General features: G+C 44.3%; 1 pseudogene; it reads right to left on the bottom strand.

Annotated features, from left to right (window-relative positions):
* Positions 1 to 5,454: 5,454 nt before the first annotated feature.
* LOC116068030 lies at positions 5,455 to 6,169 on the bottom strand (annotated as a pseudogene).
* Between the last annotated feature and the right edge of the window lie 5,570 nt (positions 6,170 to 11,739).

Genomic DNA, 11,739 nt, shown 5'->3' with positions numbered 1-11,739 from the left:
TCTTTTTCCTAATTGTCCAAAACTGGCAACAATCCAAGTGTCTATCAACAAGAAAATGGATGGGTAAATTGTGGGCTTTCACACAATGAAACACAATACTCAGCTATAAAAAGGAGCAACTTTGTTCGATCTCAAAGACAGTGTGCAAAAGAAGCAACAGACAGAAGACTGTGCTCAGTGTGAGATTCTGCTTATACCGGACTTCAAGAACAGAGGACACTAATCAAATCCCTTGTCATCCTAGCTTACTGCTACCAAGCAGGTTTGAATTTAAAATCAGATTTAGGGTGGGGGAATGTGGCTTGTTGGTAGAGATTATGCTTAACATGTTCAGGGTCCAGGGTTCTAATCCCAAGACCTTCAAACAAAGGCTATGTAGTGAGATTTTTGTCTCTTAATAATTAAATTGAATTTGGATTTTAAAATAGATAAAAGGTTTAAACCAAGTGCTGCCATGTCCAGTTTTCTGCAATCCTGGGACTCATGCATGCTATGCAAGCACCCTAACAAATGAGCTTAAAAACCCAGCCTTTAAAAAATTTATTTGGCCAGGCGGTGGTGGCGCACCCCTTTAATCCCAGCACTTGGGAAGCGGAGGCAGGCGGATTTCTGAGTTCCAGGCCAGCCAGGTCTACAGAGTGAGTTCCAGGACAGCGAGGGCTACACAGAGAAACCCTGTCTCGGAAAAAAAAAAAAGAAAGAAAGAAAGAAAAAAACCTTAATTTGCACATGTGTGATTTCTACATGTATGACTGTACTATGTGCATGCAGAGCCCACAGAGGCCTTTGGACCCTCTAGAACTGGAGTTAATGATGGTAACCATGTTACCAAGGGGGTCCTAGGGAGGGAGGGAGGAACCAGTGTTCTTAATGGCTGAGCTATCTCTACAGCACCCCTTGTAATGTTTTTTGTTTTGTTTTGTTTTTATGTAGCCCTGGCTATTCTGGAACTCACTCTGTAGACCAGGCTAGCATCAAATTTACAGAAATCTACCAGTATCTGCCTCCTGAGTGCTGAGATTAAAGACACCTGCCACCTCTTTTTTTTTTTCTTTTTTTCTTTTTTCTTTTTAATTTTAACTTTCCACTGGGCTGACCAACTTGGCTTTCATCTCAGCCCAGATCCAGCGTTTTGAGCCGGTCCTCCCCAACGTCTACTCCATCTAGGAGCTTCTGGAACACAAAGAGGAGCAGATGTCATTACAGGATACAGCTGGGACTGGCTGGGACTGGCTGGTCCTGGGTCTGGCTTGGGGCTTTATCCTGAGCTGACTCCCCTGCTGGGAGATGGAGGACACAGGTCAGTGGTGCTGCCTGCAGGCTACAAGCACAAAGGTTCAATCCAGCTGAGCCTCTGGGCTGCAGACATCAGGCCACGGGAAGATGTGCACCATCTGGGAGCTTGCACAAAACCCATCCCAGATGCCCTGGCTAGCAGCAAGATCACCCTGATTCAGGGCAACAGAAGGATATCTGGCGAGTCACATCAATGGTTCAGTATTTATGGTGTGTCAGAAACCAGAAACCTTGAACCAAACAACTCCTTACAATGAATATTTGCATGTAAAGCTGTTTGGGGGGAAAAATACTGTGTGACACACTGCAGTTTCCAATGCTATCATGACAAATACGTGAAGGAGATATGGGAAAGACAGAGGAGTGTAGTGGTGTGGGCCTGGAGGAGAGAGATGGAACTAGATCTCGATGTTGGTAACAGGCGTGAGAGAGGGCTTCTGGCTACAGGCGACAGGGGAAACACGTCATTGTTGACTAGGGTTAGAAAGGTGGTTTGCAACAGCCTGGAGCTTGCACAGACTCAGCTCCAGAGCACATTGCCCAGCTGCACGATCACCCTTGCCCGAGATGACGAATGATTCATTTTCTGGATTGGACCTCCTTATTCTCAGACGCCATGTTTGTATCCGAGGTCCCAGCAGCTGCTCCAAGCAGTGTTAAAGCGTGACTGGGTTCATATTGATGTTTGTGGTCTGGGCTGCCTCTGGAGTCCATGTCAGTGTCTGAGGCTGATAGCAAGGACTTTCTCTACCAGCCAGCAGTATAAATAACATGGGGGTTTCTAATAGCTTAAAGCTCAGGCCTTTACTAGGGTGGTCCCAGCTAGTTCATCTAACTTAACCCAACTATCTAGTTGGGTTACCCACCACGTAAATAATTCTATACTTTTCTCTGCTCCACTAGTGTCGGTTGTCTGTTCTTTTCCCTCCATGTCCACTTTCCAAACCTCCCATTTCTGCTTTCTTCGCCTACGACAATCTATCTACCCGGAAGTCCTACCTTCCACTTCCTGTTCCAGCTATTGGCCGTCAGATCTTTATTACAACCAATCAGCATTTAATTCTCTGCATGTACAGAATTAATAATTGTAACCCAGTAGAAGACCATGCTACCATGGAGGCCAGGTTCATAGTCTGTGCTATCACAGGAGGCCATGTTAGGGTCCGTGGTGCTGGTTGCTGGCAGGGGCCATGCTGCTGTGCATGGCCACGTTATCATAGAAGGACATGTAGATGTCAGCGGTCTGTGCAGCCACCTGAAGTCATGTAGACCATGTCCATGAGCTGTGCTGCCACCAGGGTCCATGTGTATCTGAGTGGTTGTGCAGCTACCTGAGACCATGTTGATGTCTGCGATCCTACTGCACCCAAAGGCCGTGCTGATATCCATGGCCTATGTTACCACCAAAAGCCAAGTAGATGTTGTGGTCTGTACTGCCACCTGAGGCCATGTTGATGTCCATGGCCTGTGCCCCCAGCCAAGGGCCATGATGATATCCTTGGTCTGTACCAAGAATACCTGGAGACCTGCTGATGCCAGAGGCCATGTGGGTGTCTGTCGTTTGTGCTTCCATTGACTGTAAAGGGCAAAGAAACTACTTTTGCAGCGGTATCGATGACTTCAAACTCACATTGGAGAAAGAGAGGCATAGGAGGCTTCTGACACGGCTCCTACCCCCAACCCTCCCCACAAACGGAACAGCCTAGACAGAAAGTCCTCAAAGAGAACACTTAAAAATTGTGAAAACTGGGCTGGCGAGATGGCTCAGTGGGTTAAGAGCACTGTCTGCTCTTCCAAAGGTCCTGAGTTCAAATCCCAGCAACCACATGGTGGCTCACAACCATCTGTAATGAGATCTGACATCCTGCTCTGGTGTGTCTGAAGACAGCTACAGTGTACTTACATATAATAAATAAATTAAAAAAAAACTTTAAAAAAAAATTGTGAAAACTATCCTGAAGTGTAGCTCTCCGCAGCTGATGGCTTCTGGCAAGGGTGTGGGTGGAGAAGGACTTTGTTTTACTTTAAGGGGATGGCCAGAGTTTGACCATGCTCCAGTGAGTATATGAGCCGCACAAATTGAACTTGAGGGGTTTTTTTTTCTACTTTTTTTGTGGGGGAGGAGCACAAAGGTATCAGGATAAGCCTGAAAAGACTGGGAAGTGAGTGTAGTAGGGTGTGTTATGTGAAATTCCCAAATACTCAATAAAAATATTATACCGAAACATTTTTAAACAAAATAAAATAAAATAAAAAAATTTAAGCATCCTTCTATAATCTTTTCCCATAGTAAATATATATATTATGAATGTATTTATAACTTTTTATATATAGTAGGATGATACTATATATAGTCTTATAACTTTTTTCTTTTTCCATTTTATTTATTTATTTGAGACAGTCCAGCTCCTGGCTGGCCTGGGACTCAAAGTAGCCCTCAGTGTATATGTTACCACCCCAGGCTGCTTCTTTCTGGAAGTTAATAAATAAAATATCCTATTCATACAGATATTTGTAACGGTCTTAAGCAAGTCACTTAACCCCCTGAAGCCTGTCTTCCGTCTATGAATCTAGAACAAAAATACTCCTTTACTGGATTTTAGTGTAGGCTAAATAAAACAAAGGTTGTAAAGCATTGGCCCAGCACAGGTTAATATAAATAACAAATAGTCACAGGTATTTTATTTTATTACTTTATTTTCACAGTACAGTGGGGTTAGACCAAAGATCTTACCCATCCTCTGCTTGGCAAACAGCTATGGCTTGGTCCTCTTGTTGTTTTTCCAGACAAGGTTTCTCTATGTAGCCGTGGCTGTCCTGGAACTCACTTTGTAGACCAGGCTGGCCTTGAACTCAGAAATCCACCTACCTCTGCCTCCCAAGTGCTGAGATTAAAGGCATGTGGCACCACTGCCCGGCAGGATCAGCATTTCTTAAAATATAGACACTACTGTTGTGAAGGAATTTCTACTCATTGATCAATTCAGCAACAAATGACAAATTTGAAATTTCTTGTTGTTTTGTTTTGTTTTGTTTTTGTTTTTGTTTTTCGAGACAGGGTTTCTCTGTGTAGCCCTGGCTATCCTGGAACTCACTCTGTAGACCAGGCTGGCCTTGAACTCAGAAATCCACCTGCCTCTGCCTCCCAAGTGATGGGATTACAGTACTGCTACCCAGTGTTTCATTTATTTATCTGGCTTTTAAAAGAAGTTTTATTTACTCATTAATTTACCTGTTTGTGTGGATGTCTGAATGTGTATGATGTGCACAAAGCTAGAGGAGGCAAGAAGAGGTGGGCTTATGGGCATTTGTACAGATGTGGGTACTAGAAAATGAGCGTAAATCCTCTGAAAGAACATTCTACACTCTTTTTAACAGCAGAGCCATCTCTCCAATCCCAGTGGTTTTTACTTTTTTATTTTATTTGTGGTTTTGGTTGGTTGTTTTTTTGTCTCCTTGATGCAATTACACTGTATATGCCTGGCTGGCCTAAAACCTGATACATAGACTAGGCTATGACAGCTAGGATGCCCAAGAGCTGGAATTAAAAGAATGTGGTGTCATATCCCACTCCCAGTCTCCACTTCTCTCTCTCTCTCCCTCTCCCTCTCTCTCTCCCTCTCTCTCTCCCTCTCTCTTTCCCTCTCTTTCTCTCTCTCTCTCTTTCTCTCTCTATCCTTCCTTCCCTTCCTCGTGTGTGTGTGTGTGTGTGTGTGTGTGTGTGTGTGTGTGTGTGTGTGTGAAGTCCGAAGAGAAGACAGATCTCAAGTTGATTCTCTCCTGTTACCTTGTGAGGTCCAGAGACTGCCATCAGAGCTGCCCACAGACACACCCTGAGCCATCTTACTGTCCTTCCCTCTCCTTTTTTGTTGGGGATGGTGTTTGGTTTTTTACTTTTATTTCATTTTTTTTTTCCGGGAATGCAATTTTTTATTGGAAAACTTTAAATTGTGTTTGCAAACATTTAACACAATGGGGAAACAAAAACAGCTCTACTCTGTTCTTCCCAATTCCTAGGGCAAAAACCAGAAAGAAAGATGAAGGGAGTCTTAGGCAGGCTGAAGACTACTGCCTTCCTCAGCCCAAGCTAGCCCCCTGCCTCTAGGTTCTGGATTTCCGGCTGTGTACCATTTATCCTGGCTCATACCAGAGATGCATTTATAATATGATAAACGATGCCCAGACATCCCTTGGAGGCTGAATTATGACATAGCTGCCATCCAAAGAACTCTGGGTCTCCCACTCAAAAACCTCAGGACCCTTCTGGGACAAGGCCTTAGAGACATCTACAGAATGCTGCCTGCTGGCAGCCTCACAGGCTTCAATGAGAGACTTCCCATTGACAACCTGGTGGGCCTCCCCTGAGGTTTGCTAGGCGAAGGCTTTACCAGCCTTCAACTGAACCAACTGAGTAGCATCAGTGACCTCCACGGGAGTCTGCCACGTGGCAGCCTCGGGGACCTTCATGGGAGCCGGCTGGGTGGCCTCCTTATGGCCTCAACTCCAGCCTCCAGAGCCTCCTTTTCCACCAGTTTCTTGCTGCACTAGTGAGCCACGTCAGAGAGCATCCATCCAATCAATGTCCCTTCGTAAAGAAGGCGATCCGAATATCCAAATCTCAGCTCGCCTTTCAGGGAGCCACATGTTCACATGAATCAGGGTATGCAACACAGATTCAACATGCAGGATGTGCTCTCCGTCCTTAACCAAACATGATTTCCACTAGCCGAGGTTCCACGGGCATTCTCTTTGGATCTCCCAGGTACCCGACACAGAACCGCTTGGGCAGCTTGGGCTCTCCGACAATTTCAAATAAGGTACCTTGTTTGTGATTCAGCGGAACGAGGGTCTGAAACTTCTTCAGAGTGGCCATACTGTACCAGTCTCACTGCAGAAAGCCTAGGGAATTTCAAAATCAGTGAATTCCGGTTTTTTACTTTTATTTTGACAGAAAGTCTTACTAAGTTGCCCAGGCTCAAGAGGAACCAGCTCTGTAGCCAAACAGGCCTAGAACTTGAGATCCTCCTGCCTCAGCCTCAGCTGAGGTTACTGACAGGCACCAGTAGCCCATGATCCAGAAATATTTTATATATTAAAATATTTATATATTAAAATATTCTATTGCTCTGTTCTTTTTCATTTATATATTGAGCATGAAATAACTGTTGGGCAGTTAGTTAGTTAGTTAATTTAACAGAGATGCCATTTTTTAAAATCACAGAATAAGATTCCTAAGTATGATCCACACCATGATTTATTTTTTCTAAATTATAAGTGATCCCCAATGAAAATCCTTAAACTGTGGTGCCCAATTATGATTCTTCCTGCAGGAATAACTTCTAAAAAATGGAATTTGTAAAGCTCATGATGGTTTGTTCCTTTTCTGAGTTTGTGTCTTTAAAGGTTGTATGGATTGACACTCACACCATCAATAGTGCTGAAAGTGCCTGTTGTATGTAGCACCTTCCCTGACAATGTATCCCCGACCTGCAGGACCTAAGTTATTTTGTGGGTTACGAGGGGAACTAGACCTGGAAAAGAAATGGGCGAGAAAGGAGAGGAAGGCTAAGCAAGTCTTTTGTCAAAGCCTCATTTTAATAATGCCCAGTGGCCAGTATATATACACGTTACAGAAAAAGGAAACGAGGGGGTGAGGGGAATCCGGCTGGAACAAAGGAGGAGAGGGGAACATCTGGGCAGATGTTCGATGGGGAGTTGTCTCTGTGAAGATCAGCTCCAGGCACCTCTCAGCAAAGGTCACATAGGCGGGCAGGGTTACAGCAAGAAGCACAAGACTGAGGTCACGTAGGCAAGTGACCTCAGCTTCAAGGTCAGCAGCGTCTGGTAGCTAGGTATGAAGCAGGCAGAAGAGCAGTAGAGCGCTCCCTGTTGAGGTATTTTGGTATTTCCTGTTAATTCTCTGGGTCTTGCTGGAGGCAGGCACTGGGAGATTTCATCCTAGCTGATGTTCTGGAGTGAGGGAAACCTTTTCTAACTATTGTGGACTGTCCTAAGGAATGTGTTTGACCTTTATTGCTGGTTCTGAGGAAAACCTGTCTAGCAAGGCAGAATCCCTGAGAGAAATACCAAGCTAAGGACAGCTTGGTATTAGGATCCCAGTTCTCAAGCATCTTGGCTCTGGGGTACCAAGCCAGAGAGTGCTCAGAGAGTGCTTTTGGTTTCCAACAACAATGAGTATTACTAACTTTTAAAACTGTGCTGGGGCTAAGTTACCATGCCACACCTCTAGTCCCAGCCCTTGAGAAGCAGAGGCAGGCAGATCTCTGTGAGTGTAAATATAGCCTGGTCTACATAGAGAGTTCCAGGCCAGTCAAGTTACATAGTGAGATCCTGTCTCCAAAACAAAAACAACAAAAAATAAAGGAAGTAAATAAAGTAATAAAAAATAAAGTAAAGAATAAATATAAAGAATAAAGTAAAGTAAAAGGAAGATTCCTATGTCAACCTCAGGCTTACCCACACACTGTGCACACATGGCACATACATATCCGCACACACACAAATACACATACACACATTTACATTTACATATCAGCAAACCCAAAGAGAAACATTGTTGATTGCTGTGGAATTCAATAGTATTTGCAGGCATTAACTTATTTCATGTTCGAATCCTACATAGAGCTGTCTGTTTGGTAGACTGGCCTCTCAAATAGATGGGGAAAAATTAGACTCCCAAAACTTAAATTTTTACCCAAGCTAGTAAAGCAGAGATCTAAGGCCTGTCTGTTCTTCACCCAGCAATGGTGGCCTTTCCCCTACACCACTCTGCCCCCTGCTGGAGAATACTGGAACTCATGAAGCAACCGAATTCCACAAAGTAGTTCCCCTAGACTTTTCTGGGCATTTGTGGAAGATAGTTACAGGATGTTTTATCACCTTCTGAACCCTGAGATTGTGATGCTTACCGGAAAAAAAAGTGTCTCTAATTGTGTGTGCCTCAGTCTTAAGCATGCACCTTTAATCCCAAACAACGAAGGTAAAATTAGTTTGTAAAAGGAAGCACCCATGTTTGAAAGTATGGTCTAATTGAGTGGCAGGAAATCAGAGAAGATTTTACAGAATAGCACACACCCAACTCTCGGGAGAAGAAAGAAAAGTGAAGCTACTTAAGAGAAGCAGTGCAGAGAAAAAGGGAGAAGGCAGTTTTTCTGAGACCGTGGTACAGAGACAGTTCACAGAGAGAGAACAAGCTAGACACAGGTGAAGACAGAACGAGCCAGAGAACAAGAAGGAGCCAGAGGTTAGAACAGATGCCAAAGGTCATATGAGGCCAAGGAGAGCAATTCAGGAGAGGCTGAGAAAGAGAGAGAGACGCCAGACTGAACCAGTCAGCCTTGAGAGGGGTTTTGAACAGAACAGCTGAGTTGAACGAGCCAGTCAGAGCTTCAGCAGCAAATCCCAGAGGCAAATCCAGGCCTAGATAAGATTGTATGGAAGCTAGAAACTTGCAGGATTAGGCTTAGGGTAGTAGACTGAGGTAGAAAGCTTCAGACATGACAATTATAATAAGTAAAAGTCACTTTTATGGTAGGTAGAGAAGGACATTGGTTCAACCGTGTCACACTGGGACTTTTTAAATGTTACAACAGCTCCAGGCGTTCTGGAATATTAGCACTTGGAAATGAAAGCATAGGAGGCTCAGGGGTTTGAGGCCAGCCTGGGCTAGGTTCTAGGTTTAATATAGAAACCTGCATAATTAAGAAAGGTGTCAGAGAGCTGGTGAGATGGCTCAGCGGGTAAAAGTACTGACTGCTTTTCAAATCCCAGCAACCACATGGTGGCTCACAACCACCCATCATGAGATCTGATGCCCTCTTCTGGTACCTCTGAAGACAGCTACAGTGTACTTAGTTATAATAAATCTTTGGGTCAGATAGAGCAAGGACTGAGTGAGCGGGGTTGACCGAAGCGAGCAGGGTTGACTGGAGCGAGCAGTGGTCCTAAAAGTCAATTCCCAACAACCAGATGAAGGCTCACAACTATCTGTACAGTTACAGTGTGTACTCAAATACATAAAATAAATAAATCTTTTTTAAAAAGGTGTCAGAAGCTTGTTTGGTTGGCTGAAGCGTTTATCAAAAGATGGCCTCCTGGAAAGGAGCTGGAGATGCCTGATTTTTTTGGCTTAGTGTTTATAGAGGGATTTTTCAGGCTCAGGGAAATTGTAGTTCTAGACTGAGTATGCTGTGTAAAACCTGATCCTCCATAATGGGAAGGCCCAAAAGATATGCCTTTCACGAATCCTATAAGACACAAACTGGTGAGATGAGGCACCAGCTCATTTGAAGAGTTTTGTTGTTGCCCTTTTCCTTGTGCCAGACCTTAGGGTAGGAGATGCTGCTGCTCAATTGGATGAATTAAATGCTGTGGGTTTAATTGGGCCCCAAGGTAGCAGAGGCCAGGTGGCAGCATCGAATTGCCCGAGGGAAGGTGATCATAAGTAGTTATAATAGGCAGAGGATGTGAAGAGTCCCATGTAAATGCTCATCAAAAGGTGAATTCATCTGAGGGGGAGTTCAATAATCAAGTGGATAGGATGACCCATTCTGTGGACAGTCAGCCTCTTTCCCCAGCCATCCCTTTCATTGCTCAATGGGCACATGAACAAAGTGGCCATGGTGACTGAGATGGAGGTTATGCTTGGGCTCAACAACACAGACTTCCACTCACCAAGGCTGACCTGGCTACAGCTGCTGCTGAACAGCAGATCTGCCAACAGCAGAGACCAACACTGAGCCCCAGATATGGCACCATTCCTCGAGGTGATCAGCCAGCAACCTGGTGGCAGTTTGGCTACATTGGCACACTTCCTCCATGGAAAGGACAACATTTTGTTCTTACTGGAGTAGACACTTATTCTGGTTATGGATCTGCCTTTCCTGCACATAATGTTTCTGCCAAAACCACCATCCATGGACTCACAGAATGCCTTATCCACTATCATGGTATTCCACACAATATTGCTTCTGACCAAGGAACTCATTTCACAACCAGAGAAGTGCAACAGTTGGCCCACAATCATGGAGTCTACTGGTCTTGTCATATTCTCCACCATCCTGAAGCAGCTGGCCTGATAGAAAGACGGAGTGGTCTTTTGAAGACAACAGTTATAGCACCAATTAGGTGGTAGGAACCTGGAGGGCTGGGACAGAGTTCCACAAAAGGCAGAATATGCTTTGAATCAAAGTCCAATATATGGTACAGTTTCTCCCATAGCTAGGATCCATGGGTCCAGGAATGAAGGGGTGGAAAAGGGAATAGTTCCACTCACTACCACTCCTAGTAACCCTCTAGGAAGGTTCTTGCTTCCTGTTCCTGCAACCCTAAGTTCTGCTGGCCTAGAAGTTTTAGTTCCAGAGCAAAGAGGGTCCCTACCAGGAGCCACAACAAACATTCTGTTGAACTGGAAGCTCAGACTTCCCCCTGGTCACTTTGGGCTTCTAATGCTCTTAAACCAACAGGCTAAGAAAGGAATAACAGTGTTAGGAGGAGATAGATCCAGATTATCATGGGGAAGTTGTATTACCTCTCCACAATGGAAGTAAGAAGGATTATGTCTGGAGTGCAGGAGATCCCTTAGGGCATCTCTTAGTACTACCTTGTCATGTGATTAAAGTCAATGGGAAACTACAACAATCTAATCCAAGCAGGATGACAAAGTGCACAGACCCATCAGAAATGAAGGTATGGGTCACTCCTCCAGAAAAAGAGCCAAGACCTGCTGAGGTGCTTGCAGAAGGTGGAGGAAATACAGAATGGGTAGCTGAGGAAGGTAGTTATAAATACCATCTAAGGGCACGGGACCAGTTGCAGAAACAAGGATTATAGTGACATGAGTGCTTCTATTTTATTTTGTTATGAAAAGGATGTTTCTCAAGAGACATTGACCTATTCTAAACTTACAATGTGTTTACAGTTATATGTAGGATAGTTATGTCATGTTAGGAGTATTGTTTCCCTTTGGACATGAGGTATGATTTGTTTCAACTTGACAAGGGGTGGATTGTGATGGCTATTTCCAGTTGTCAACTTGATTGTATCTGGTATGAACTACAATCCAGAAATGGAGAACATGCCCAGGATCTAGATCTTGAGGAAGGAAGAAACTTTTGATCTGACCTTGAGGCATAGTTGATGGGTTTGGGTCGTGGCCAGACGGGACGCATCTGCAGACACCATGTAAGGAGAAATTAAAGCTTTAAACCTGTGCTGACTAGGAAGAAAAGTTATGGGCCTAAGAATCCATCACAAACTGGCCACATAGGCCTGGGAAAGAGCAAACAAGTTGTTAGATACCATAAGAGCTGGCAGGTCAAGACATAAAACTATAAACATAGAGGAAAACAAGTCTAGGCAAACGAGGACATGTCCAAGGCCTAGGCCTGCAAAGACATGCCTGGCAGACACTAAGTAATGGAC

Source organism: Mastomys coucha, unplaced genomic scaffold (genome assembly GCF_008632895.1).
Source record: "Mastomys coucha isolate ucsf_1 unplaced genomic scaffold, UCSF_Mcou_1 pScaffold22, whole genome shotgun sequence".
Classification (NCBI taxonomy): Eukaryota; Metazoa; Chordata; class Mammalia; order Rodentia; family Muridae; genus Mastomys; species Mastomys coucha.
This window is presented reverse-complemented; position numbering and strand designations above follow the sequence as displayed.